This window comes from Anarrhichthys ocellatus, unplaced genomic scaffold, assembly GCF_004355925.1.
Source record: "Anarrhichthys ocellatus isolate YVR2014 unplaced genomic scaffold, GSC_Weel_1.0 scaffold20, whole genome shotgun sequence".
Taxonomy (NCBI): domain Eukaryota; kingdom Metazoa; phylum Chordata; class Actinopteri; order Perciformes; family Anarhichadidae; genus Anarrhichthys; species Anarrhichthys ocellatus.
The window spans coordinates 5,030,088-5,036,194 of record NW_022280050.1 but is presented as its reverse complement, the minus strand read 5'-3'; the positions used below and the strand labels follow the sequence as shown (position 1 = coordinate 5,036,194).

The 6,107-nt window shown below is 42.8% G+C and overlaps 1 protein-coding gene across 2 annotated transcripts in view; it reads left to right on the top strand.

Annotated features, from left to right (window-relative positions):
• Positions 1-2,744: 2,744 nt before the first annotated feature.
• The window catches only part of LOC116389536 (activin receptor type-1), a 20,034-nt gene continuing 16,671 nt past the window's right edge, over positions 2,745-6,107 (top strand). For both annotated transcript variants that reach the window (XM_031858273.1, XM_031858274.1), the window contains exon 1: positions 2,745-3,103. The gene's annotated coding sequence lies outside the window, so the exon portion shown is untranslated. The remainder of the gene's footprint in view (positions 3,104-6,107) is intronic.

Below are 6,107 nucleotides of genomic sequence, written 5' to 3'. Positions count from 1 at the left end.
TAGGTAGGTAGGTAGATAGTTAGTTAAGTAGGTAGGTAGGTAAATAGGTAGGTAGGTAGATAGTTAGGTAGGTAGGTAGGTAGTTAAATAGGTAGGTAGGTAGGTAGTTGGATACGTAGTTAGTTAGTTAATTAGGTAGGTAGGTAGTTGGTTAGTTAGGTAGGTAGGTAGTTGGTAACTAAATATACGTATACCAAAAGTACCAGGGACCATTTCAGAATAACATAATATTTTATTTTTAATTATAAATATTGGTGCACTATTGTGCTGAACTAAGCCTTATGTACTGCTAGACAGCTTCATCTTTGTCAATACGTCATAATTTAGCCTATTTGTTGATTATATTTGGCATCTTTGGAGAAAGTCTTGCTCCTCTTCTACCACGCCATAGTTGAGGAGCGTCCTGCGTTTTGGCATCTCAGCCTGGTTTGGCAACCTCAGTGTACAGCAGAAAGCCCAGATCACCCGGCTAACACAAAGAGCCATGAAAATCATGGGAGTCAGACAGCATCCCACACTCCAGGCCGTCTTTAATGAAACTATCATCAGACAGGCCCAGAAGATTATTTCAGACCCCACCCATGTCCTCCACCCTGAATATCAGCTTCTTCCCTCAGGCAGACGCTTCAGAGTCCCCCAGTGCAGGCTCAACCGCTTTAAGAACTCCTTTGTCCCCTTGTCCATCAAAGCCCTAAATGGCAAGCTAGCCAGAGCTTAACCCCTGTAACACCGATTTAAATTTATTTTTATTATCTTAACTATACACTACTGGTGCATTGTACAACGGGCAATGTGAAATGTATTTGTTGGCTGGTGGCAGTCTTTTGCATGTACTGTAGGTAGGCTACTGTGTGTGCGGGTATGTGGACTGGCGACAGTCTGTGTATGTAATGTACACACACACACACACACACCCAAGCACAAACATTCACAGCAGGACATAGAACCATACGTAACAGTATGCAATATGTTATTTGTATTGTTTTAACAGCAGACACTGTATGTATGTTTCCAAGACAAATTTCCTTCGGGAGAATAAAGTCTATCTTATCTTATCTTATCTTATCAACAAATTGCAAAGTTGGCTAACGAGTAACTAAAAGTGTCGGTGTAGCCTACTGGAGTAAGAAGTAGATGTAGTGGAGCAGTAGATGAAGGATAAAGCACTGAATTTAAATACAATATCTTAAGTACACTATACTGAAGTAGGTCGGTGTAGGCTACAGAAAGCTCCTGTGTGTGGGCCCATATGGACCTACAGTGTTGTGATGTTTGAAGAGTTGGAATGCTGAAAAATGTCTGTGGTCTGAATTTTTGACTGTTTTGAGAAGACCCTAATGGTTAAAAACATCAGTGATGCATTGCACGCTCAGACATAATGATTTGGCTCTATAATTACATCTGAATATAGGACATTATTCTAACCTAAGATTTATATAATCAATAAAGTAACACCTCAGACTTTCTTGGAATTATAAAGTATGCAAGTGATAAAATAATGATATGATCTCTTTATACATGTATTTTATAAATAAATTATACCCATGGTATATGATATGTTAGGAAACACAATTTGCATTGATTTCTACTTACTGGCCACGTTTGTTTTAAAAACATACCGATCATTCTTATTGCCTATATGCTGAAATGCTTGAACCCTTCACTCCCCTGAATGCTGAGTCGGGAACATGCGCAGAGGAAACGAAATAGCAATGGTCCTTTAATTACCGCACAGGTCAAGCTAGCCCGAAAGAACAAGTCTGGTACAGGAAATGTATGCTTTGCTTCAGCATAAAAGCACAGTTTATCATCGGAGAATTTGTGGGTGTTCAGAAGGTGAAAACTCTAACAAGATAACAGCAGTTTGTATGCACATGGACTTTGGCAATATTTTAAGATAGGAATGCTGTACACAACGCATAGAGTGTGAGAGGTGGGCTGCACGGGTTCATCAACCATTCCTAATAGTATATTAAAAAAATAGCTCCAGCATTAAAATGCTGCTCATAAATTAAGGCATCAGTTACGATAAAACAATATTACAGGTTTAGAGAGAGCATGGGGCCATTCTGCATAAATGCTAGTCTGTTTTACTTTTGATACTTATTCAGATCGTATTTCTCAGTAAAAGTAGCAAGACCACAATGTAAAAACGCTCCATTAAATGCGAAAGTCCTGCATTGAAAATAGGAATTAAGTAAAAGTAGGCCTACATTGGTAGTATCATAAGTACTAAAAGTAAAATCAGTAAAAACTGAAGAATAGCCCCTGTGATTTGAACACTATATTATTTCTATACATGTCATGGTATTATAATATAAGTACCGATGTATGTGAAAGTATAATTTCTCAGTTGTAGTGGGTCAAGGCGTATATATGGGTAGCTTGATCTAAAATATATTTCATGAGATTATGATATGTTTTGTATGTAAACATGTCTTTTTAAATGCAACTACAACATGGAGATGTAATGGAGCAGAAGTAAAAAAATAAAATGGAAATACTAAAATAGGCCCACCACAATTCCTTAAATGACTACTTGTATTTTGCCACTGTCTACCTTTTCCTTATACTACCTTTACACAATATAAATAATTAATTGATTATATGACTTATTCTTCGACCCTTGGAAATAACACATTTAAAGAAAGACGAAGAGCTACCTAGTTTTATTTTGAAACGCATGACCGGAAAAGCCCGTATTTATCGTGTCGTTTCACGCCGCTTAATCACAGAGAGTTGTTGCAAAGGTAACTTCCTCCAACCCTGGCTTTTTGCCTTTGTGGGTTCGAGTGCGAGTCGTGAAGCCCCAGAGAGTGCCGGTGTATTTGAAAAGGGGCGCATACCGTTTAAAAAAAAAAAAAGTGTCTTTACGTCTCCTCTCTTCTGAATATCGCATATATATTTTTTTTTTGCACCGAGCAAAAACGACGGACGTTAACGCTGGCGTCATGTAGGCTCTGCTGCGCTTCAGACTTTAGGAAAACAAATCGGGTATTGTCGGTGAATCCTCGGGAGATGGCAGAGTAAGTTCGACCTGCGCCAGTTTACCGAGCTCTCATAAAGCACTTTGAAGAAAAAAAAAAAAAGAGACCCCACCAAGGTAAGTTTGATCATCGCGGAGGCCTGGCTAGAATCTAACTGTGCATAAAGCCTAACAGACATTTCCACAGACGTGGAGAAGTTTTGCTGATCCCTCTCAGCTTTTCCTCGTAAAAAAAAATCTTGGCCTGTTTTGCAATTGCAGCCACATACAGCAATATATGTACGCTCCTTGTGTTGTGTGAACAGATGCCCGCATGTTGTGGTTTAGCAGAGGGGGTAGCAGCCTTCTCCACGCAGCGAAGCCTATTTTCTTTCTACGCGTAAAAGAGATGTTTTTTGGTCAATGGTGATGATGCTAAACGTGTGACAATAAACGTCTCGAGTCTAGCATTGCGACCTGTAATATCTACGTCACGTGCAAGCTAGCAACTTTGCAACTAGTCGTGACTTTGTTAAGAGGTTGCTGTTTGTTTGTTTTTGTCATGCAAACCAGTCTTTTGGGAGGGTCGTTCACTGCTTGATCGTGTGTCTCATCATCCCGTGCTGAGCACTTTAACATCACAATCGCAGTCCTGGGGGGAGGTGGGAGAGCCCAAAACACACACACACACACACACACACACACACACACACACACACACACACTTACAATGCTCTGTGGTTTCATTTATAACTAGCTGGCAATGAAGTGACATTTAAGACAAATCTCCAATATAGTTCTTCCAGAGTATTTGTTTGACATGCCTCTCCCTCACCGAGGAACAATCAGACCCAAACAGGAAATGGTGTGTGATAAGATTGCATGGTGGCAATTAAATGTAAAGCCGGCAGACCTGCTGATGAGAGGGTGCCAACTTCATTACCAGAGGTGTTAAAGCTAGCTGCAAAACATTCAGGGGATAATTGTGCCGATTAAAAGATGTGTGAAAGGGGAACGTCTCACACTGAAGTGTTATTCCTCCCGAATCAACTCTCTGGCTCTCTAAGAAATCCCATTCCCACATACTAATCGCGTCTCTCTTCACTAGTGGCCCAAATGTCTGGGGAGCACTTGAATGTGCATTTGTTGTTGTTGTTGTTGTGCAGCCTAGCCTGGTGGAGATCGAACACAGCACGGCCGAAGCTCCCGTTAACTGTGTGATGCACTTCTGCTGACACACCTAAACCATTCAGTTGACCGCACTTTAATGTACATGCATGGCACCTCGTTTAATCTATACGGGTTAGCCACTCAAAGCAACATGCAATACATTTAATGTTGTCGGTGAAGTCTCCTCGGACCGGATTAGAGGAATCCCAGAGGAGATGATCTGTTATGGTTAGAAGGCGGTGGGGTTTGCGTGGTTGCTTGAGGATCTGGAGTGTGTAACCCCACAGCTGACCAGTCACTGAAGTCGGGGCCTCCATGTTGGGCGCCTGCTGTGCGTCTGGCTGATAGTGGTCTGAGATATGGTTCGACTCCGGGGGGGGTCTTTGACCACCCCGTCCTGCTCAGCCGAGGTAACGGGCACACCGGCCTGATTGCGGTCGCTCACCCCGCCATTGTGATTGGTCCACTCCTCCTCAGCGTCTCTCGGTCTACAACAATGTTATTGTTTGGCCTTGGGCCAGTGCCATTGTTCCAAACCGCCTCTCTGTGGTAACTTATTCCTCCACCAGTTGGAGGTTATCTGTCTCCCCGAGACTAACAATGCATTCCCAACAATGGGGACTGGTTTGGAGTGTCTTGGAATGTTGAATAATTATTTTTCCTCGCATTTGTTTTAAAGAGGCCTTAAGTGTGTCTGATTTACCATGATGCTTAGCGGTATTTATGTCGTTACGCAATCTTACCGCCAATAGTAATATTATCAAAACATACTGCTCAGAGTACTACAAGGGAAAGTAATCATTGGTTCACAGACACTATTAGAAATGATGTTTTAGATGTCTATCTGAACGTTCTCCTACACATGCCTCATTCATGCCTTTTATCCACAATTAGGACTCCCGAATTCTTGGGCTGCAGATATCTTGGCCTCTGCACCTCTGATAGCGATGGTTTTTCTGTGCACAGTAATTTGGCTGTCAGAAGCAGCTTGCAGTTTGGGTTTGGTACAATATGCAAGTGGAGGCAGAGGGAAGGGCTAGCTCCAAAAAAAACCCAGAGAGAGTGGTGTGTGTGTGTGGAATCAGGTTACACAGTCTGTCATTAACAAGAGAACTGCAGTTATGAGACCAAGATAGACGGCTTCAAGTCTGAGCAAGAGTCTCATAGCTCCTCCATGTAGGTGGCTCTGGAGTCAGGGAGGAAGAGAGGGAGGGGATACTGTGTGTGTGTGTGTGTGTGTGTGTGTGTGTGTGTGTGAGAGAATGTGAATGCGAATGCGGGTCGGAGGCGGCGGCTGGAGAATAGAAAGGGGGCAGAATTTGGCTTGAAGTCTACAGCTCATTGCGGTAACCTTTCTAGCTATCTTGCTGCAGTTTTGGCCATATATATCCTGTGTGTGTGTGTGTGTGTGTGCGCATCAGTGTGTGTGTATGCTGATTTACTAGAAAGTTTGACAAGCAACAAACCTGGCATCAGACGAGGCAGCAGGCTGCAGAGAAACGCAGCATGTGGGTTGAATATGCCTCTGCTCTGTGCTCGTGTCCGGCTCTTTAGAAAGGGGCCCCTCTGTCTGCAGTGTTATTTTTAGGCTCAAAAAAAAAAAATGCTTGAGCCTTTTTAATAATCGTCAGCTTTATGTAGCCCAAACATATCACGATGAGAGGAGCTTGCCTGGGACCTGCGGGCAATGCAGTCTCAGCATGACATGGGAAGTTAGAGAGGGGGGGGGGGGGGGGGGAATAGAAAGATAAAAGACCGCCTGTGTTTTTGCCTGATTTTGAGTCTTGTTACCGTTTGCTGTTTTGGGAATCTCGCTCTTTTCTTCTGGTGGCTCCGCACAGACTTATTGATTTCTCTCATTCTGTGTTCCAATGTTGGATGAGGACCAGTGGAGACGGATAAAAGGGATACGAGACACTACTGTCTTCTGTCTTCTCTCTCTCTCTCTCTCTCTCTCTCTCTCTCTCTCTCT